The following is a 22677-nucleotide window of genomic DNA, read 5'->3' as shown; positions in this document are numbered from 1 at the left end:
GCAGTATCCCCTCTTGATTCAGACCACTGCCCATCTCCATCATTGGTTTCTGTGACTGTTCCTTTGCCGGAGCCAGGGTCCCCCTCTGCCCAGTCCTGGGCTTCTGCCGGTCAGATGAAGAATCGCAACTCCCTGTGGTCCACTTATTCTCAGTGTCGCCAGGAGCATCATTGTGCACTTGATCCCCTTTTCTCAGTTTCTTGCGCACTGCATCAAAGGACTGTCTGGCCTTTTGGACTGTTTTTGTCAAGTCCATGTATATGGCTATCTTGGCTACATTGTACTCGAGCGGTTGCTCCTGTGGGACCTCACTTCCTCATCCTCCTTTATATTCTCCAATTGTTCGGTGCTGTGAAATAGGGCCTTTAAATCTCCACTTAGCAGGCCCATTGCGTCCTCCACCACAGAGATACGATCTTCAGCCTTAATTACTCTCAAGGAGTCTTTACGGAGGTCTTGCCCCAGGAGTCCTACATCCAGGCCCAATGCGCAGATCCTTTGCTCGAGCTGGATCCTGGCACCCTGTATAGCTCTTAGGATATCTTGAGTGGTGCTGGAGTTATACCCGCCATCCCCACTGCCCCCTGTACCTTTTGTGGCAGCAGCGGGCATGTTCCCTCGCCCCTCCTGTCATGTAGGCATCCATTCTAGTTTGCCCACCAGCCTTCGTAGCCTTATCCTCCTCTCTAGTCATAGCCGGCAATGCTTTTGCTTCTGTATTCTAAAGGAGACTATGCCCCTTCCCTGTGTCAGGCTGCGCCTCTGTAGTGTCTCGCCTGGGCACCTGTTGATTACAAGCCTGTGTTCCTCAAGGGGGAGTGGGGACCTTCTCTTATTGTTCTACACCCCCAGAGGTGGAGTGGGCGGTTGAGCTCCCCGGCGCTCCTGCAGCTGCTTTGGACCATCAGCCTCATAATGTAATCTCCTGATCTTAAATGCTTCCTTGTGTGATTATTTATTTCGTCCCCCGCCCCACAGCCTGCATTACACGTTGCTGGTGTCTGCCAGCACTCCTCTGCTAAACTTTGGTCGGCTGGGCTCACTGTTTCTGTGCTCTTCCTAATCCGCACTGTCCATAAGCCTTCTGGAACTCCTCTTGGCCCCCCTGATCTTTGGGGGTATGCAATTCCCCACTCCTGTGCCCAGTAACAGCCTCTCTACTGTTGCCAAGGTGCGCTCCGGCCCTATGGAGTCAGCGGCAGCAATGGAGAAGGGGAGAAGGTGAAGGGATATCCCGTGACACAGGCACCGAGGCCGGCAGTGGTCCGCTCGGCCTACTCCTGTCAGCACTTACCACACATGCACCAGTCACATCTCTCCTCATTGCCTGCACTGCCAGGCCACTGGGTTGTCGTTTCCCCTGTGGCACATTCTGCCATTCCGGTCTGCCACGATGCTATGTGGCCGTGGAAATGCGGCCATGGGCGCAATCTTGTAGGCATCCCGCAGCAGCCTCATGCTCCCCGTAGATTCTCCTATATCCCGGGAGAGTCTGGTCTTGGAACTTTGCTGAGCGGCTCACCTGCTATTCTGTTCTGCCCGGTGAACCTTGCCTGGATTCGATCGATGTGAGGGGTGCTCTTTTTCAGTCGTAGGACCTGGCTTCAGTGCAGAGCGACCTCACACTGCGACTATGCCATTAGTGGCGCGACATTTTTAGGGGTTGTTTGAATCTTTCGTATCAATTGTGGAAAAAACACAAAATGCAAGGATGCAGCAAATCTGTAAGGTCAATGTTGAATCTGGCCTCACCATATTTTGGAGGCAGTGTGAACTGGCCATAGTATTATCCTAGATATCAGTTGAAACTTGCATGAAGAATTTCTATGGTTCATTATTGAACTGGCCATCATTCTTCTGGGTGATGGGGAAGGGGCAAGTAAAAATGACATGGTGATGTTCTGGACGAAATTTTAAACTAGCATGAAAATATTATTCAGTCAATTGGCACTGCAATGTTGAGGGTGCAATTGAAAACTGGCTTTGTAAATGGGGGTAATTTAGAAACTTTACTGGAGATCAAACAGCCATGACGATGTCTTCAAATTGACCAGAGACAGACTGCCATTGGAATGTTGAAACTTAAATGATTAGTTTATGAATGCAATGACACAACATGACAATGTGCTTTACCTGGGCACTGTCACAGTGCCATTACAAATTAATAGTGGTAGCGGGTAACTGTCATGAAGCAATTCTTAAAGGCAATAACAAACACACATTGTAATTTATGGGGATATTTTGAAAATGTCATGTAACTTTTTTAAGCAATGTAAAGCTGGCCTCGTGTTTTTTCTGGTGGTAATATGAAAGTGCTGTGGTGGAGAGAACTAAAATGTAACAATGTTCTAACACTGAGAAAAAGTGCTGAGAAATACTTTTCCAGCTGCTCTGCTTATGTTCTGATTCTAATGTGAAACCGATAAAGGTCATTTATCTGTGGTCGATGTGAAAGCGTCAAGGTATTTTTCTGGTATTCATGTGAAACTCATAAACTAACTGCTGTAAATGCACACAATGCATGGACAGTTTGCGTATCTGGGGCCTCAATACCTTCAACTCTCTCTTCCTAAATATCTCCCTTCTCGAACTCTTCGCTCATCCGCCTCCAACTCCCTCAGGGTCAGTCATTTCTCCAAGCAACGAGCTGGTGGTAGATCTCTTTCCTCGGCTGGTGCCTCCCTCTGGAACAGCCTCCCTGCCTCCCTTAAACTCGAGGAGAACCATCTCCGGTTCCGGAAGCTCCTCAAAACCTTTCTCTTTGCTTCTGCTTTCTCTCCTCCCCTCCTCTGGTGACCTCCTAATGCAACTGGAAACTGCACCCGCTACCTGGGCACCCTCTGATCTCGGGACCAGGTCCTCCCCGCCAGCGTTTCCCTCCTGCACTGCCTACCTGGCAACCCCCGCACTTGGGGACTGTCTCTGTATCCCTACAGTCCCCCTCCCAGCCCTGACACCTGATGTCCGCACTTACTCATGCACTTGCCACTTGCTGGCAGCTACTTACTTATTCTTATCATCTTGCCCTGTACTGCACTTTCCCTGCCCCCCTTCCGATGCACTTGCGCAATCTGAATGACACCTGGCCTAGTAGGATTGTTGTCCGTCCTCCCTATGTTCCCGTCCCTTGCCTTGTCGCGCCTTGAAACACTTGTGTATAGACGCATTATAAATGCCATATCATATCATATCTGTGGCAAAACTGTAATTGGGATGTTGACTCTGGCTTGACATTTTGAAAGTATGTCTTTATGTATGTATGTATGTAAGTGTGGGAACATTTAATTGGCAATTAACAGAGTGCTACACGCAGGAACTATGTGAAACTGCCATATGAATTCTCAGAAGTCAATGTGAAATTCTCCTACTAGTATTCTATAGAGTATTTTATAGAGCATGTGACTCTGGCTTGAGACAATTTCCTAGGGCGCAATTAAACTTGCATTCTACTTTTCTCAGAGCAATACGATTCGATTCTGTAACTATTATGTTGATTATGTGGTGTGAAGCAAGCATTGACTTTTTGTGGGGTAAATGTGACAATGGAAGGGGGTTTGTAATTTAACTGATCTATTTCTTGAAAGTATTTTATTGAATCAATTTTTATAAAACAAGTTCTCTTTTTAATGTATCTATTCCTTTTATTTTTTCTAAACAGATTCATTATGGTAAATATCACTTTTTTGTCATGTTGAATCCTTCAGGCACAATGGGGTGATTCAAAATTCACCAGTTAACCCCTTAAGTGCCAGGCTATTATTGAAGTCTAGGGGCCTCATTACATGGTAGGCGGTAGGGATTTAACGTTACCGGTAATGGAATACCGGTAACGTTAAATCCCCATGCGAATTACGACCCAGCTCACCGCTATTAGCGGCACCGCTAAGTACGGTGCCACTTATAGCGGGCAGTCCGCGTGCGCGCGACCCTCAATCCCGTAAATAACGCCATGCCGCTAATAGCACAGCATCACAAGGCAAGTGGATATGCCAATAGCGGCATGGTAAAGCCCCCAAAACCCCTTACCGCCATGGCGCTAATACCGGCATCGCGAACCACCCGTTAAGAGAACTGAGCAGTGTTCCCACCTGCCACAGGTGGACACAATCAGCACAGGTGGAGGCAATGGAGACTGTGGCAGCTCAAAAGGAGCACACCACACCCCTTCCCACACCAAGATGGTTCCAACACTAGCAGCATACATGGACTGGAGGACATGATTGCAGCGCAGCAGCAACAACAACAGGCAGCACAGAGGAGATGCAGGAGGAGGAGGAGGAGGGCAAGACAGGCACAGCAAGCACCACCACGGCACCTAATCATACTACAGAGGCACCCACCAATCCCCAGGATCAGAGCCAGTCCATTTAACCTAACCCCTGAGCAGAAACACACCCTGTACCGTCTGGACCGGGATACCATCACCAGCATCGTGGACATGATACACAACGACATTGTGAGGCTCATAGACATCCGAACTGCCATCCCCCCTCTACTCAAGGTGGTGACTGTGCTCCACTTCCTGGCCACTGGCACCTACCAGCATACAGTGGGGCAGATGCATGGCATCTCACAACCAGTATTCTCACGCATGCTGAACCAGGTACTCGATGCCCTCCTGAAGCATGCACCTGAACACATATTCATGCCACGTACTGCCCAGGAGATTGCAAACACCGAAGTTGGGTTCTATTCACTGGCAGGCATCCCAAGTTGCATCGGGGCCATCGACTGAACCCATGTGGAATTGGTGGTCCCACATCACAATGAAGTAGTCTACCAAAACAGGAAGCAATTCCACTCCATCAATGTCCAAATGGTATGTGATGCCAACAAGATAATCACACATTGCTGTGCCCGATATTTCAGATCAACCCATGATTCCATGGTCCTGTGGAACTCAACTATCCCACGCTACATGGAGCGACAAGCCGGACAACGTTTGTGGCTACTTGGTGAGTAGCAGGGCAAGCACATGGCGGTGTGATTTGGGGGGGGGAGATACATACTCCAACTGGGTGTGATTGGGGGGAGATACATACTCCAACTGGGTGTGATTGGGGGGGAGATATACATACTCGAAATGGGAGTAGCTTGTCGTCCGTCGGACAAATGCACATACAGATGTACGCCAATGTCCATCTGGGAAGGCCGCAACGTACTTGAGATGAACGTACATGCAAGTATAAGCTACACAACATAGATGACAATCCAGGTCTAGAAACATTAAACATCTATCCACATCCACATTGCACAACATTCCACGCCACAAAATACACAAATGTCATACATGCCGTCAAGATAGTCATACAGAATTAGTCCAGCACAACATCAATAATGCAATGTGCCCTTGAATGCATGCAAAGGGATCACCCCTAGCCATAGCATTGCACCACGCACCTATAGCACCACTGCAGTGATGCCTCTCAGCATGGCAACATCAATGTTGGAATGGCAGTACACCAGCAGTGTGGTTCCAAATCTGCCTGGGCCCAGGGACACCTAAAACCTGGCCTCACCCAGGACATGTCAATTACTGTTGGAGGCATTAATGGGGCATGTCTACTTGCAGGGTCGAGCTCACCTTTGCACATTGCAGTCACACAGACCATCTGCATGTATGCTGTTAATTGTGTACTTAAATCACAATGCAAAGTCAATTTGTGTGATATGAACAGGCCGCTCTTGAGGTGAACAGTAACAGGACCTCATTCGTCCCCCCATACAGGTGATGCCGGCTATCCCCTGAAGAGGTGGCTCCTCACACCTGTACGGAACCCACAGAACAGGCACGAAGAGGAATACAGTTGTGCACATACCCGTATCCGCATCATGATCGAGCAGACTTTTGGCCTTTTGAAGACACGGTTTAGGTGCATTAGCTGGTCTGGTGGCGCTCTCCTGTATGGCCATGAGAAGGTGGCCAAGATCACCATGGCATGTGTCATGCTGCACAATATGTGTATCAGACGGAATGTGCCACTGCCCCCTGACGTTGAAATAGAAGCACCTGATGAGGATGATGATGGTGATGAGGACGGAGGTGAAGGGGATGCAGGTCATGCAAGAGGGGATGGCCAGGAGGGACATGCTGTGAGACAGCATCTGATCAACCAAATATTCTGAGTAACATGGTTTCGTACTGTTACATGGATATGGGTAGTAATGCACTGGTGTCTGTTTGGAAGCGCCCAATGGACCCTGATGTCAATAAAGTACACATACACAATGAAGAAGTCCAAGCCTGTGTTTTGATCAAACACCAGTGTATTAAGGAACGTAAAGAAGAAAATGTGCATATCCCGAAACATCCCACCACCCTTCCCCCCACCCCCCACAACAGTCCCATAACACCCTTCCCCCCAACCCCCACAACAGTCCCATAACACCCTTCCCCCACCCCCCACAATAGTCCCATAACACCATTCCCCCCACCCCCCACAACAATCCCATAACACCCTTCCCCCCACCCCCCACAACAGTTCCTCATGTGTCTGCCACAATGTTTCCATCCAGCCATGCACGCGGAAGCTTGACCATGCACTCCCTATTGGCCATTGCCAACACCAGCATTGGGAGGCTGCCTAGACGTGCGCCTGGTGGTGCGTGAGGAGCGGCGGAGGGGGCTTGTCTGCCTCAAACTTGCGGATGAGGAAGTGGCAGACTGTCCTGGTGGTGGTGGTGGGAAGTGGCGGTCCATTGCGTCCGCTATCCGTGTGAGGACCTACCTAACTCGGATAATCTCCCCGCACAGCCTGTCTGTACATGCCCCCATCCCCTCCCTGGAGTGCCTTGCTGTCTCCGTAATCTCAGCCCTGAGACGGGCAGCCTCCTCCACATGCTGCCCAACCAGCACAGTTATTTCCTGTTGCCACTGGCTGATGCTGGCCAGGTCGAGGGCAGTGTTGGGTTCTGGTGGTGTGGCTGCTGTGCCCTGTGATGCAACCAGGTCAACAGATGAAGCCACCGGGGGGCTACTAAAAGCTCCCATGTTCTCATCGCCAGTGACTTTAGACCCAGGTGTCTGCTGTGGTGATGGCTCAGGGGTTCCAGGGGGGGTTGGGGTGTGCATCTCCATATGGAAATCGGTTGTGTCCTCCACATCTGATAGTGGTGCAGTGGCTGCCGCCACTCCTGCGGAACTAGCTGCAGCTGAGGGTGGGCCCTCCGTGGCTGGGATCGGTGGTGGTGGGTTAACCTCCGGAGGTGGGGCAGTTGTTGGTGGTGTGGCAACTTGTGTCTTGGCAGTGGCACTCCACCAATGTTTCACACTCTACATCTGGACCCTTCTACCTTTGCCCCTTGATGTTGTGGGGGTGTCCTCTGTGTCCTGTGCCCTTGTTTTCTTATGTGCAGGGGGTGCCTGAGATGCATTGCCAGCATCCTCACTGTCTGTATGTGAGCCTGTTGGGGACAAGAAGGGGGATGGCATTGGTTACGGTTCTATGTACTTAATGCAGTATACATCAATAATGCAGTTGTGGGCATTTAACTTCATTGTAAAGGATGCAGGTGATGTGTCAGTTCAGTGGCTCATCCATGCATGGTTGTGTGTGGCATTTGTCTCTGGTGATGTGTGCATATGTGTGTGTTTGGGTCTGACACTGACATGGCCAGGGTGGGATGCATGTGTGGATGTTTGGCCATCCATGAGGTGATTCTGGGCTCACATTTGGGGGGGACCAGTAGATTCACATTGCATGCTTTCATGTGTACACTCACCTCCATCTGAAGTGGTTGACATGCCATGCTCCATCGTCCCGACTCCCTCTATGCATTCCACTCCAATGAGGTTGGCGCAGGTCTCCTCCAGTCTTTCAGTTTTATGGGCGAACCAGATCCACCTGCTGTGGCAATGTTGTGTTTTTCTGAGTCTGAGGTCATCCCACCTCTTTCGGCACTCATGCACATTGCGGGTGGTGGTGCCCACAGCACTGACTTTCAAGGCGACCTCAGCCCAGATTGCCTTCTTTTTGATGAGTGTCTCCCACCGCATGTCGCTGGCAAAGACCACGGCGGCATTGTCAGCTAGGGTCTGGGTGAGCATTAATAGCTCCTCTGTGGTAAATTTTTCCTTCCGCTGCGGTCAGTGTTTTTTTTTACTGCCTTGGGCATGTCGAGGGTGTCCCTGTGGATTTCCTACTGCAAACTACTCAGAACAGGTCCAGGGGGCAGAGGATGGCAATGGATTGTGTTTTTAAAAATGGCCGCCGTGCTCTTTCCCGTTCCTGTGCGATGACGCTGTTTCCGGTTCCGTAATTTAACGGTCACCGTTAATAGCGGTGACCGCTATTTGCATGCAGCGTGAGGGCGGAGGTGCTATCTGCACTTTCGGCGAAGCCGGTAAGAGACTTTTTGGGGACTTTATGTAACGCTCACCTGATTCCCACAGAGGCGCAGGTCTGACTTCGAGTGCTGATGCTTCTTCAATGGTGAAGCGCAGGACTCTGAAGATGGACAGGAAGGGCCCCTCTGCACTGGCTTCTCCGGCTCGCAGGAATATTCCCCTGTGCGTGAAAAGGGAGTATTACCTACTGACTGAGTTATGCTCAAGCCTCCCACTCTCTTCCAACCCTCCACGATACCCTTCCACGATTCCCCGTGAAGTCTCACCTTAGGGTCAGGAAGGATGAGCTCTCCATCCTGCTTCTGATGCAGGGGCGCGTTGAAACCCAGTTCCTTCACTGGATTGAGGATTGATGGGAGTTCAGGTAAGCTTGACTATTCAGGTAAGGCTCTGTAAAAGTTCTGTTGCAAGTTCAAAAGTCCAAGCTTAATAATAATGTTCATTGTCTTTTCCCCTTAGGGGCCGGGGTTCGGAATGCCGGAGATATGGCGCCGACCCGAAGTGAAACGTGCAGTTCCAGTAAATGACAGGTAAGTTCTGGATGAGCGCTCGGTAATGTCTTTGCATTCGCTCATTCAATGTCTTTGTCTTTTTTCCCCATAGGGGCCGGGGTCCGGAAAATGCCTGGAAGCGGCAAGACCCGAAATGAAATGGGAATGACCCAACAGGTAAGACTTAGAAGGAAACTGAGCTTTTCCTATTCCCTTCCTTCTCTCACCTTGTTCTTGTCTTTTTCTCTCTAGGCTCAGGGAAGTGGCTGTGGATCCGGATGATCGCTGCTGAAGATGGTGGCGTCCAGGATAGGTGAGTGAAATGCAGCGCTGCAGCGATCGTAGAGAAATGCTTTTAAAATGATGTCTTCCTTTTCAGGATCGTCAGTGTGATGTCTCCGTGGTGCTGATTTAGCCGGTAAGGTCTTTTGTCTCCCTTTGCAGGTGACCCAGGATACTGACTGGCGTGGCTGAGGTCCAGATGCAGGAGCTGACACGGTGAGCGTCCAGCTGCGAGGAGCAGAACAACGCGAAGCGTGAGTTGCTGATCGGGTGTGGTTTAAATAGCTTTGGAAGAAGTTCCAAGTGAGTATCCTTCCTCCGATCAGGTATGTATCTTTCCCCGACCACACCCGGGTGGAAAGTAGTCCCACAGGTAAAGTAGTTCCATTCAGGCCTCAAGAGGGCCTGGATGTGGCAGCATGGTCTGCATCAGGTAAGTGCACCTTAAAACACTTGAACACATGTCTAGCTTTATGAGCCTGGCGCCTAAGGCGCCAGGACAGAGGTCCAACATGAGCCTGGCGCATAAAACGCCAGGACTGCGTCCAAAGGGCCCCAGCTTGGGCCCGCTGGCACTCCCCTGGGGGAAATGATGCCTGCCTCTGGGGTTGCTGGTTCGGACCTGGCTCCTTGGAGGTAGGCATCATGACAGTACCCCCCCTCAAGGCCCCTCCCAAGGTTCTTCCCTCCGGGGGTTTTGGCTTGTTCGGAAATCTCTGGTGAAACCTTTTTACTAATCGAGGTGCGTGGACATGGTTACTAGGCTCCCACGATCTCTCCTGAGGTCCATATCCCTTCCAGTCAACAAGATAGAAGAGTTTCGACTTTACCACCTTGGAGTCTAAAATGTCTTTAACTTAGAATTCCAATTCCCCCTCAATTTGAACTGGATCTGGAGGATTGGACAATCGGGTTCCTGGTTGTACTGGCTTCAAAAGTGATGCATGAAAAACTGGATGAATACGCATGTTGGACGGTAGATCCAGTTTAAAGGCCACTGGGTTGATTATGGCCTTGATGGGATAAGGTCCTATGAATCTGGGATTAAAGGTTCGCGGGCCCTTGAGGGGTAAATGTTTAGTTGCTAGCCATACCTGGTCTCCTACTTGGTAAGGAGGAGTTTTACTTCGGTGCAAATCAGCGTTTTCTTTATACTTTTTCTTGGCTTGCTGTAAATGAGTTGCAGCTTCTTTGAAGGCTCGGGTTATTGTGGAATGCAAACGATTTACTGCGGGCATTTCCAGGGTCAGAGGTGGATCTAGGTCAGAGGTCCGAGGATGGTGACCATACAAAGTATAAAAGGGGGTTTGTCCGGTTCCAGAATGCACTGAATTGTTGTATGCATATTCTGCGATCCAAAGGATGTCTTTCCAATTTAACTCCGATTGCTGTAACATGCACCGAAGATATTGCTCGAGAGTCTGATTGGTTCTCTCGGTTTGTCCGTCGGTCTGGGGGTGGTGGCTGGTGGATAACCGCACATCTATTTGTGCTAGTTGGCAACACTTCTTCCAAAAATGGGAGATAAATTGACTTCCACGATCCGAGACTAATATGGAAGGGAAACCATGTATGCGAACTATATTCTCCAGGAATTCCTTGGCCAAGGTGGAAGCTGAAGGCAAACCCTTTAAAGGGATTAAGTGGGCCATTTTGGTGAATAGGTCCACAATTACAAGGATTGTGTTGTAACCAGCACAAGGAGGCAGGGCGGTTATAAAGTCCATTGACAGGGTGTGCCATGGTGCCGGTGGAATATCCAAGGGTTGAAGTAGGCCGGCTGGCCTTTTCTTTTGAGCCTTGTTTTGGGCGCAAATTCCGCAAGACAGAACAAAAGACTTTATGTCTTTTCTCCAAGAAGGCCACCAGAAGTGGCGTTTGATTTTTTCCTCCGTTTTAGCGATAACAGGGTGTCCTTCCATTAAAGATTCATGATGATGGGCAATAGCAAGTTCTTGCATTTCATTACTTGGCAGAAACAACCGCTCCTGGAAGTAGGGTAAATCATCCTTAACGGTGTAATGAGAACCCTTTTGACTCCATTCCAGTAAGGTTGAAGAGTCTAGAAGTTGTTTTACTTGCGTTTGGATGTCCTCAATAGTTTGCAATGAAGTTAAGCCTAAGATTCTTTGCTCAGGTATGATTGGCACAGGTTCTAAGCTCGAATTAGGTTCTTCCATGCCAATCCGGGATAAGGCGTCCGCTTTTCCATTCTTGCAGCCAGGGCGATAGGTAATTACAAAATCAAATTCCGCAAAGAATAGAGCCCATCGGAATTGTCGTGAAGATTGAGCTTTGGCCGTCTTTAAATACTGTAAGTTTCTGTGGTCCGTAATTACGGTAATGGTGTGTCTTGCCCCGAGAAGGTAGTGACGCCAAGCCTTGAAAGCAGATTTGATGGCCAGTAACTCTTTATCGGTAATTGCATAGTTGATTTCAGGAGGAGAACATTTTCTGGACCAAAAGGCCACTAGGTGTAATTGGTTAGTTTTTGGGTCTCTTTGCGACAGGACAGCTCCCATGGCCGAACTGGATGCATCGGTTTCCACTATGTACGGGAGATCTGGGTGCGGGTGCTTCAATACAGGTGCAGAGGTGAATTTGGTTTTCAGGTCCTGGAAGGCTTGTTCGGCCTCAAGAGTCCATTCGAAGCGTTTGTTTTTCTTTAGGAGAGCGGTGATGGGTTGGACTGTTCGGGAAAATTCCGGGATGAATCTTCGATAGAAATTGGCAAAGCCGAGCATGCTCTGAACTCCCTTCACCGAGCTAGGAGATGGCCATTTGAGGATGGCGTCCACCTTTCGCGAGTCCATTCGGACTCCTTAAGGTGTCAGGATGAATCCGAGAAACTCAACTTCTGTGGTATGAAAAACGCATTTTTCGAGTTTTGCAAATAGTCTGTGCTGGCACAATTTCTCAAGAACTGCCCTAACATGTTTTCTGTGATCAGATTCTGAAGAAGAGTACACCAGGATGTCGTCAATGTAAACAATGACACAGACATCGATAAGTTCCCGAAGAACATAATTCATAAAGTACTGAAAGGCGGCAGGTGCATTGCACAAACTGAAGGGCATCACCTGATATTCGAAGAGCCCAAATTTGGTGTGGAATGCAGTCTTCCATTCATCTCCTTCTTTTATGCGCACCAGGTGATAAGCTCCTCGGAGATCTAACTTGGTGTACACACAAGCGTCTTTCACCTGGTCGATAAGCTCAGGGATCAAGGGCAGAGGATAACGATTCTTAATCGTTATTTGATTTAGGGCGCGATAGTCTATACACGTTCTAAGGTTGCCTTCTTTTTTCGGCACGAAGAACAGAGCTGAAGCGACAGGAGACTTGGACGGGCGAATAAAACCATTGGCTAGGTACTGATCTAAATACTGACGCAAATGCAGTTTCTCAGGTTCCGTAAGAGCATAAATCCTACTACAAGGTAGTTGAGCATTGGGTACCAGATCGATTTGGCAATCATAAAACCGATGGGGAAGTAACGTGTTAGCCTGTTCTTTCTGAAAAACGTCTTGGAATTCTTGGTATTCTGACGGTAGCTGTACAGGGGTGGAAGTTGCTGAGGCTATTCTCATAGCAGGATTTCTTGGATAACAAGTTGGTTCACAATCAGGAAAACTTATCTTCTTTGCTCGCCAGTCAATTCTGGGATTATGTGTTTCTAACCAAGGAATTCCAAGAATTACTTGAAATTGTGGGGCCTTGATCACATCAAACACGATTGCTTCCCGATGTCCATCCTGACCCACCAGAGTCACTTCAACACTGGAATGCGTTACAGGCCCTGAGGCTATTTCGGTTCCATCTACTGTAGTAATGACATCTTGGGTTACTTTCGGGCGGAGAGGAAGCTTAATCCTGGAAGCCAATTCACGGTCTATGTAATTTCCAATAGCTCCACTGTCGATGTATGCTTTTATAGCATGCAACAGCTGAGGCTGTTTTGGGTCCACGAGCACCATTGACATGACAAAATGCGAGGTCAAAGAGTTAGTTTTCAAGCTCGGCAAGCGGACCCCTACGCTTGTCGGGCTAGGTCGTTTCCCGAATCAGGTGTCAATAATTCGTTATCAGTAGCTCCAACCACCTTCTTAAGTGGTTTAACTGGACAATTTCGAAGAAAGTGACCGGAAGTCCCGCAATACAGACAAAGTTGCATTTGCCGCCTTCTCTCTCGTTCTTTCTGCGTTAATGGTCCTTTAACACCACCGATTTGCATAGGTTCAGATACGTCGGTACTCTTGGAGTTAGCGTGGGTTTTGATCGGTACTCGGTTTTCATACTTGAACCGATCTGCTTTTCTATTTTGAAGTCTGTGATCAAGTAGAACCACCAAGTCTATGTAGTCTGCGCAGACCTGGGGTGGGTTTACTATCTGAGCTAGAACATCCTTAAGCTCTCCGCGCAGGCCTCGATGAAACAATGTGATCCTTTTGTTTTCTGGCCATCCAGTTTCCACAACCAGTCTGTTAAAGGTGGCAATGTAGGACAGAAGATCCTGATTACCTTGTTGTAAGGATAACAGTTCGTTATCAAGGGCCTGTCCTTGAGAGTGTCGAGCGAACAATCTTTCCATGCTGGCCTGGAAGCCCTGAAAATTCTGGAGAATGGGATCATCCTGATTTACCAATGGAATAGACCAATCGGCAGCACTGCCACTGAGGTAAGATAGTATAAAGGCTACCTTGGTCTGGTCGTTAGGGAAGGCTCCGGGTCTGCATAGAAAGTGTAAACGACATTGGTTCATAAAGACGGCATATTTCTTGGGATCCCCCGCAAAACGTTCAGGCGGGGCCAAAGGCATGTGTCCAGGTAGATTATTTTGTACCGGGTTACTCAAACCCATTGATGTGGAAATGTCTCCGGAATTAGGTAAAGGAGTGTGCCCTGCCTGGGCCTGTAATAACCTTTTGGCTAGGTCATCTGTTCTTTCCTTGGATAAGATCAGTTCTCTTTTGAGAGCGTTAGTCTCCTGGCGGGCTGAGTGCACCTCTGCCCGTAATTCCCCCAAAAGCTGGGCCAGCTGGTCAGTCTCGGAAGTCTCCATAGCGCCCGGATGGGAAATTGTGGGTAGGCTTCGTGTTCTGTAACGCTCACCTGATTCCCACGGAGGCGCAGGTCTGACTTCGAGTGCTGATGCTTCTTCAATGGTGAAGCGCAGGACTCTGAAGAGGGACAGGAAGGGCCCCTCTACACTGGCTTCTTCGGCTCGCAGGAATATTCCCCTGTGCGTTAAAAGGGAGTATTACCTACTGACTGAGTTATGCTCAAGCCTCCCACTCTCTTCCAACCCTCCACGATACCCTTCCACGATTCCCCGTGAAGTCTCACCTTAGGGTCAGGAAGGATGAGCTCTCCATCCTGCTTCTGATGCAGGGTCGCGTTGAAACCCAGTTACTTCACTGGATTGAGGATTGATGGAAGTTCAGGTAAGCTTGACTATTCAGGTAAGGCTCTGTAAAAGTTCTGTTGCAAGTTCAAAAGTCCAAGCTTAATAATAATGTTCATTGTCTTTTCCCCTTAGGGGCCGGGGTTCGGAATGCCGGAGATATGGCGCCGATCCGAAGTGAAACGTGCAGTTCCAGTAAATGACAGGTAAGTTCTGGATGAGCGCTCGGTAATGTCTTTGCATTCGCTCATTCAATGTCTTTGTCTTTTTTCCCCATAGGGGCCGGAGTCCGGAAAATGCCTGTAAGCGGCAAGACCCGAAATGAAATGGGAATGACCCAACAGGTAAGACTTAGAAGGAAAATGAGCTTTTCCTATTCCCTTCCTTCTCTCACCTTGTTCTTGGCTTTTTCTCTCTAGGCTCTGGGAAGTGGCTGTGGATCCGGATGTTCGCTGCTGAAGATGGTGGCGTCCAGGATAGGTGAGTGAAATGCAGCGCTGCAGCGATCGTAGCGAAATGCTTTTAAAATGATGTCTTCCTTTTCAGGATCGTCGGTATGATGTCTCCGTGGTGCTGATTTAGCCGGTAAGGTCTTTTGTCTCCCTTTGCAGGTGACCCAGGATACTGACAGGCGTGGCTGAGGTCCAGATGCAGGAGCTGACACGGTGAGCGTCCAGCTGCGAGGAGCAGAACAACGCGAAGCGTGAGTTGCTGATCGGGTGTGGTTTAAATAGCTTTGGAAGAAGTTCCAAGTGTGTATCCTTCCTCCGATCAGGTATGTATCCTTCCCCGACCACACCCGGGTGGAAAGTAGTCCCACAGGTAAAGTAGTTCCATTCAGGCCTCAAGAGGGCCTGGATGTGGCAGCATGGTCTGCATCAGGTAAGTGCACTTTAAAACACTTGAACACATGTCTAGCTTTATGAGCCTGGCGCCTAAGGCGCCAGGACAGAGGTCCAACATGAGCCTGGCGCCTAAGGCGCCAGGACTGCGTCCAAAGGGCCCCAGCTTGGGCCCGCTGGCACCCCCCTGGGGGAAATGATGCCTGCCTCTGGGGTTGCCGGGTCGGACCTGGCTCCTTGGAGGTAGGTATCATGACACTTTAGCGGCATGGCAGTAGGGTCATTACCGGCATGGCGCTATGCTCGTGTCCACATACTCGTAATGGTACGCTATTAGCGCCCTCTTGCGAGGGCGGACACGTTAAGAGCGCCATGCCGGTAATTTGAGATTTTTAGCGCACAACGTGTAATGTGGCCCATAAAAAGCACAAAACAGTAACTCCATTCTGGCCATTTTTACAGCTGATTGCAAACTCTTCCGAAATAAGTGATAGGTTAAGGAAGAAACCTTCCTCAATGTGCTCCACTTTGTTGGGATCAGGCAGCAGTACTCATAAACTTCTTCTTCAACTTGCATGGCCAGGATGATATGCTTCATGAAACTGGTTCCTTACAACCATTAGTCTTTTTGTGCTATATATCAAAGATTGCCTTTCCGTAATATTCAATTTTATGGGACGGTGATTAAGTGCATTAATCTTTCAAATATGGTCTGTAGAAACCACTGTTGATACTGGTACATATTTCGATAATAAAAACAATGCTTGTCTTCCTTAGTTCTTTTAGTCGAATTTCTGATGTTATTTCCATTAATGTATATTCTTTCATCGAACTAATTTCTTTATTGCACTTATAAATCACTTCCCCAAACATCTACACTATTGCAAAAAACAAACAGTGCATTGAAAGGAGTGGGGCAATAAGTTAACAAATGAAGGGTTTATGGGTAGTGAATAAGAGAGCTAGGCTTGAGAGAATGCAACCGGGCTAGAGTCCGAATGGCTTCTGTTCATTTGTATGTGCTAAATGTGCACAGAAGCAGACACACATTATGCATTCTGTAAATGTTTGCCTTTACTTCACCTGCATTCACTTTGCCATACATTCACATCAGCACTTTTACTTTGCAGTACCTTTTCTTCTGCTGTCTTTCACTTCTCCCAGCCTTTACTTCATCATTACAAGGGACGGCCGCGGAAACCTCCTTCTTTTTTCCCACAGTCTTCCCAACTGCAACCCCTTAACTCAACCCTAGCCTTAAGCTAATCTTAACCACATTTACTGCCACCTTCGCAATGTGAATATGCAGGCAAAGTAAGGCACGAAGAAGTAAATCCATGACAAAGTAAATGTTTGGCAAAGTGACAGTAGCTGAGGTAAGTGCACACAAAGTTTCTTGCCTGAAGTGAAGGATACCCATTCTGTGCGAAGGCAAGTCTTAAAACAGAAATTGCCCTCACCAAGGGATTTCTCTTAATAGAACACACGTTGTGGCATGTAAGAGTGGGTGAATCAGGAAAAGAACACCCTGGAGAGCATCCATGATTCCAAAGTCAATTTGCTACTGGATGATCTCCATCTGAAGTTCAGCTTGCTTGCCCTGTCCCAAGCCAGGCACAGGATAGGCTTCCGTTGCCCCCCACCCTCAAAATTAAAAGCATTTTTATTTTGTACATGTCCTTCCCTGAAACAGGGGTGGAAGTTTAAAATCAGCATGTCCCATTTATCCAGTCTCGGTCATCCTGAACACAAGCCCTTGCCATGAATCAGGGGCCATGTGTGCCTACGATGCAGGGACATGTTATATCCTGTCTCCCTTTCTTTATGGATGGTGTGATGTCATGAGAGACCCGCTGCCCCCCAAGAAGATGAGTCCCACCACCCAGGGCAAAGAGAACGAGAGAGAGGATGGAGAGAGAGCATGTCCCTGCACCCCAGGAAAGGGAGAGAGGTGCTGCAGCTGCACCGTGAGAAAAGAGGTCGTGTGGTCCTACCCTGGGAGAGGAAGGACAGCATTCCAAGTGACGGAGAGAGAAGAGAGAGGGAAGATGCCAGTGAGAACCCAGGGGCAGCTTTGAAAGAGCTCTGGTGTGTGAAGAGTTTTTCCTCTCCCAGAGTGAAAACAAGGGGAGAATACCATCTGTCTATATCTGAGGTGCTGCACTCTGCCAGCTCAGGCAGAAGCCACCCTGGCCGGAAGATAAGGAGAGGAGTGAGAACGTCTCTCCCATATAAATGTACATTGAGACACCATATGGTGGCACCTAGCTGGTTTTATGGAGTGAAATGGCAGGCAAGGGAGTGCATTACACACCCAACTTTGCTCAGGGTGGAGCTGGCGCCCTGCGGAATGGCTGTTGGAGTTCAGGAGTCTGTTTCCATAGCGGATGGTGCTTGGAGGCCAGTGCCGTGTTGGATGTCAGCACTGACAGATATTCCGGCAGTTGGATTGTTGGAGCGCTGCTCTCCGCTGGAGCAGTTTACTGTCTGTTGACGTCACCAAGTTGGTGTGGCTGCTGTCGATAGCAAAATCTGAATCCTCTGCTAGCATTCGTGTTCCTTTGGAGGTCGGCACCAGCGTTCACCTCAGGCGGGTGAGTTAGGCCTCTGCCTAAGTAAAAGAACCTCTGGGCATGTTACATGCATGACGAGGTCCCGTTATGCCGGGTTCATGAAGACCGAGGTCGGGTCTCTGATGACGGTGTGTCCTGTCAGAGATCCATGGGTTAGGACGTCCACACTTTCGTTTGGAGTTGCGCCAATGTAGAACTTTGGAGTTTATATTGGTTCTGCGTTTTAGTTTGCTTTTGCGCAGTGTCAGCTCGCTGTCAAGCGGCAAGTTGGGCTGTCGCGTTGGCATGGAAGTAGTGACTACTGATGCCTGCATAACTAATTAATGTATTAAGAGCTGTTAGCACCATTTGTATGTTATCTATATTGTTGTACATTATACATTAATGCCACTACTCAACATGAATGAAATAGATATAGAATGCGTGTGGATGCAGGATTATAGCTGCAGCACCATGGACTAGTTGCTTCATAATGGTTTTGAGATGTATACGTTAGAGAAATGTTTTGAGGATTTTCAGCATATCTTGTATACACCAAAAGTGCAACATGGGGCCTCATTACAAGTATGGAGGTAGCCATGCCACTTTTAGCGGCATGGCTAACCCCATTCCGGGTACCGGGTCCAGATTCCTTGAATGGGGAAATACTGGGCCATTCCGACCTTGGAGGGGCCGATATTTCCCCATTCAGGGAACCCAGAGCCGGTACATCCCCCTCCCATTTGAGCCCCCATAAGGCTCAACGGGAATGGGAGGATGCTATCAATGGGCCCGTTAATGACGGGCGCGTTGTTAGCATTCTGGTCTGCTCGCGGGACCCGCTAAGCTTAGCGAGACCCGCGAGCAGACCTCGTAATTAGGCAGTAGGGGGTTAACGGCATTGGCAGCTCTATTGGCGCCGTTAACCCCCTACCGCCTGGGTCGTAATGAGGCCCATGGACGTTTAGAAGTCTATATGGGCCTCATTATAAGGTTGAGGTAGCCTTGCCAGTAAAACCGGCAAGGCTACCTCCAAACCGGCATGAAAATCCAGCACCTGCGAATGGGCAATTACCGGGGTATTCCGGCCCTGCCAGACCCGGTTATTGCCCTTTCGCGGATGCCGGTGTCGGTATATCCCCATTCCCATTTGAGCTCATGGGAATGGGGATGCCTGTAGCACCAGCACCGTTCATAACGGTGCGGTGCTACAGACTTGCTGTGCTCGCGGGTGCCTTTCATACCCCCAAGGGAGATCTGGCGGAATGAAAGGCACCAGCGGCACAACTCAGAGTTGGCCGGTCTGGATACAATGGTACCGGTAAGCTTACCGGTACCATTGTATCCGGACTGGCAACCTTGTAATGAGGCCTTATGTTTTGACTAATACATTTTGAAAATGTTATGCATGCAGATGTTTTAATTACACATCTTAATGTGATGAAGTGTGCTTGTTGATGCAGCTAGTAGGAGTACAAGATGTTATGTTAGTGCTAGCCATTTGAGGATTTGCAGGTTAAAGCTGCATACCTTTCGCAGAGCATGTACTTTTAGCCATAATAATTACGTGTATACCCGGCTGTACTGTTACGTGTATATTGAGTGAACTTTTATCTTGGAGTAGGGTTAGCAGTACATAATATGTAGTGGAAGACATATTTTAAGGAATTATTTTCCACTGTTCATTTGAGCACTTTGGAGTGTATTCGTCATTCTCTGTGCAAAGAGGATGAGGTTATTGTCAAGGTCAAGTGGATGCACAGACAGATAACATGAGTAGTTTGGAGTGTTGTGGGGAAGACACTTCCTGCATGGAGAGATGTGGGGAGATCACAGCCTTGTAGCTGCTGCTGGTTAGGATGCGGACCCCCTCCTCCAGCATAGGTTTATGTAATCTTCTGGAGAGTAGACTATTTGACTAGTGGTGAATATACTTGAAGTTTAGATGTCTTGTGTTTTTGGCTGGTGAATTCTGGTTGTTTGGAATTATCACACCAAATTAGGAATACATTGCGTTGGGAGTCATTGTGATGTGGTAGAAGTTTAATTCCTGGTAGGGTGATTGCGAGGTGAGGCATGCCCAGGTACGCCAGCTGTTTATCAACACAGATTGGTGTTGATGAGGTGCATATGTATGTTGGTATGGTCATGTTTGATGGTCAGAATGTGTTTGTTGGGCCCCATCAGGAGTTGTGATTTTTCTATGTTTTAATTTTAGTTGACAAACCTTCTCAAACCCATGATCATTTTGCTGGGATTGAGTATTTTGGGGTTTTGGTCAGCTTGCCGACTTTGTTTCCACCTTGCCAGTTTTGTGGTTTGTCATGGATGTTGGTTCTTGATTTGCCTGGCTAGCAAACTTGGATTATGATGGTGTTAGTAGTTGCTCTGAGAGGAGGTTACCAGTTGGTAGTGCTGCCATTTGTATGGTTATGATTTTGGTTATGATTCTGTGTGAATAATAATTGTGAGTGGCATCCTGGTGAGAGTCTGTGTATCATTGCGTGGCAGTATTTTGGTGGGAGATTGTGGTTGCCATAGGAATGTTCATTTGTAATGTTGTGGTGCAGCAGGTTCGCTTGCCAGCCCAAGGAGGGGCAGGCTTGTGCTCAAGCATGGCAGGCTTGAGATCCACTAGTGGTAGTGGTGGATATATGGGGTATTGTGAATTATTTGGTGGTTCTGAGTGTAGAGTTGTGGTGCGGCCTCCGGTGGAATGCTAGTTACGTCATCACCATCTGTGCTTGGAGGTGGTTGTGTGGTGAAGATGGTTGTGTGGTGAAGTGTGGTGGTTGGGTTCTGTTGGAGGAAGGAAGGTGTGTTTTGTCATGCGTGTTGTGTCTTCATGTGTTGGTGTTCTTCTTTGGTATGTTGAAGGAAGGGAGGTGTGTTATATCCTGCCTTCCTTCCTTTATGGATAGTGTGATGTCGTGAGAGAATGTTCTGTGAGTGCATGGAATGTTTGTGTTTGTGTGAGAGTTCCACTCCAGGCAGATGGAGATATGTAGCCTGGGTGGTGGGAGCCAGTGGGCTCTCCTTAAGATCTTTGCGACTGATCCTAATTACTTGATGTCCTGATGAAACCTGATTATCTATGTAACTGAAAAAATAAGTTTAAGGACCTACATTCTGCCGCAAAAGTGGCTTTATTTCAGAACACAACTCATTACGAGTTCGCCGGTAAAATGGCGGAAATACTGATGTGCCGGTAATACCATTAATGGTGGGGTGATCACCGGAGTTACAGGTGTAGCAGGAGTTGCCAGGCAGGCGCACCCACCTGCTGGAAACGGTAATACCGGCACACCAGTATTACTGGCATTGCAGCCATCCACCGGTATTACAGCCAGATTTTTGCCAGTAATATCAATACCGACACTGAAACTGCCGGAATTACTGACGCCAGAATTACCGGCACCCGAATTAGCGTCATCGTTAGAATGGGAAGTTCGTCGTTGGCCATCTTTAAAACTCAATCCACCCTGAATCTCCCATTTCTTGCTGCCATCCATTGCCAAAGAAGGTGCCATCCCCATGCGTGACAGCAAAAAGATCCAGGTGTCCGACCTCTGGCTGAGAAAACCAGAATTTACTGAGGCAGAGCTGACAGCACTACCGGAGGCACTGGTGCAGCACTCTGAGGCACTCTTTGGAGCCAGACACAGTAAGATCAGCCAGCAGAGTAAATCTGACAAGGGTCATGGCAGTTGGGACTGTCTCCCACACAATTAGGGACTACCGAAAGTGGTAGGATGTGCTGAGACTGAGGTTTCAGGGCCTCATCTCACAACACAGGGGAGAGCCCTGCCACAGGAGGAGAGACAGTGGCACCCCTCTGCATCCTGCCCTGGGAGGAGATGCACAGCACCATCCTACACATGGAGGGCATTGAAGGAGTCGGGATGGCAGTGGCTGGAACAGGGACCCAAGGCAATGGTGGTAAGTACAACACACCCCATGTGAATGCAAACATTGTGTTCAAATACATACATCCCCCATACATTGGTGGCTGAGAATGTTCAACGGCACCGATATGAAGCTAATAATCCCATTAACGTCTCTGTTAGCTGTGATTGAAGACAAGTTAAAAATGCCTACTGAGTCCGAACTGACTTTGGAACGAAGGACATAGAGTGAAAGATAGCTCCCAACCATTTGGCTGCTGCAAGGTTTGATGCTGGGATGTGAGTGAAGCTTTGTAATATTTTAAAGGTTTGTATTGAAACTAATAAAATACATTTTTTTTAAAAAAAACATACATCCCCAAGGAGAGAACCACCTAATGTACAAGGGAAGTGGTCTAATACATGTCAATCACAGCAAATGGCCAGATAACACACCATTCCAGGGGATGCAGGTAGATGTAGCCATGCACAAGCACCATAGCCAAAATGTACAGCCCCACACATGGACACATTATAAGCACCCATGTGTGCCAAGGGAGTCCATTACCTGAATTGTTGGCCCACTGCACACACAACAGGGCACCTTCACAGGAAAACAGACAATATGCACTCCCACCACCTACATATAGGAGCACACACCAGAGTCAACACACCAAAGAAGGCACATGAAAAGAGCATGCCACACAGTATGTTGCATGAGTGTAAAGCAAGCCCACATACATGACCCCAGATGACTAACAGCATGCTCATCTCTTCCCAAAAGTCACACAGACGACGGACAGAGACAAGGCTGGTCCCTTGACATCTGGGACAGCAGCTACAGCTAGACCTGTGAAGGCCACACCCCTTGCCAG

Source organism: Ambystoma mexicanum, chromosome 8 (genome assembly GCF_040938575.1).
Source record: "Ambystoma mexicanum isolate Mex_15411 chromosome 8, UKY_AmexF1_1, whole genome shotgun sequence".
NCBI classification, from domain to species: domain Eukaryota; kingdom Metazoa; phylum Chordata; class Amphibia; order Caudata; family Ambystomatidae; genus Ambystoma; species Ambystoma mexicanum.
This window is presented reverse-complemented; position numbering follows the sequence as displayed.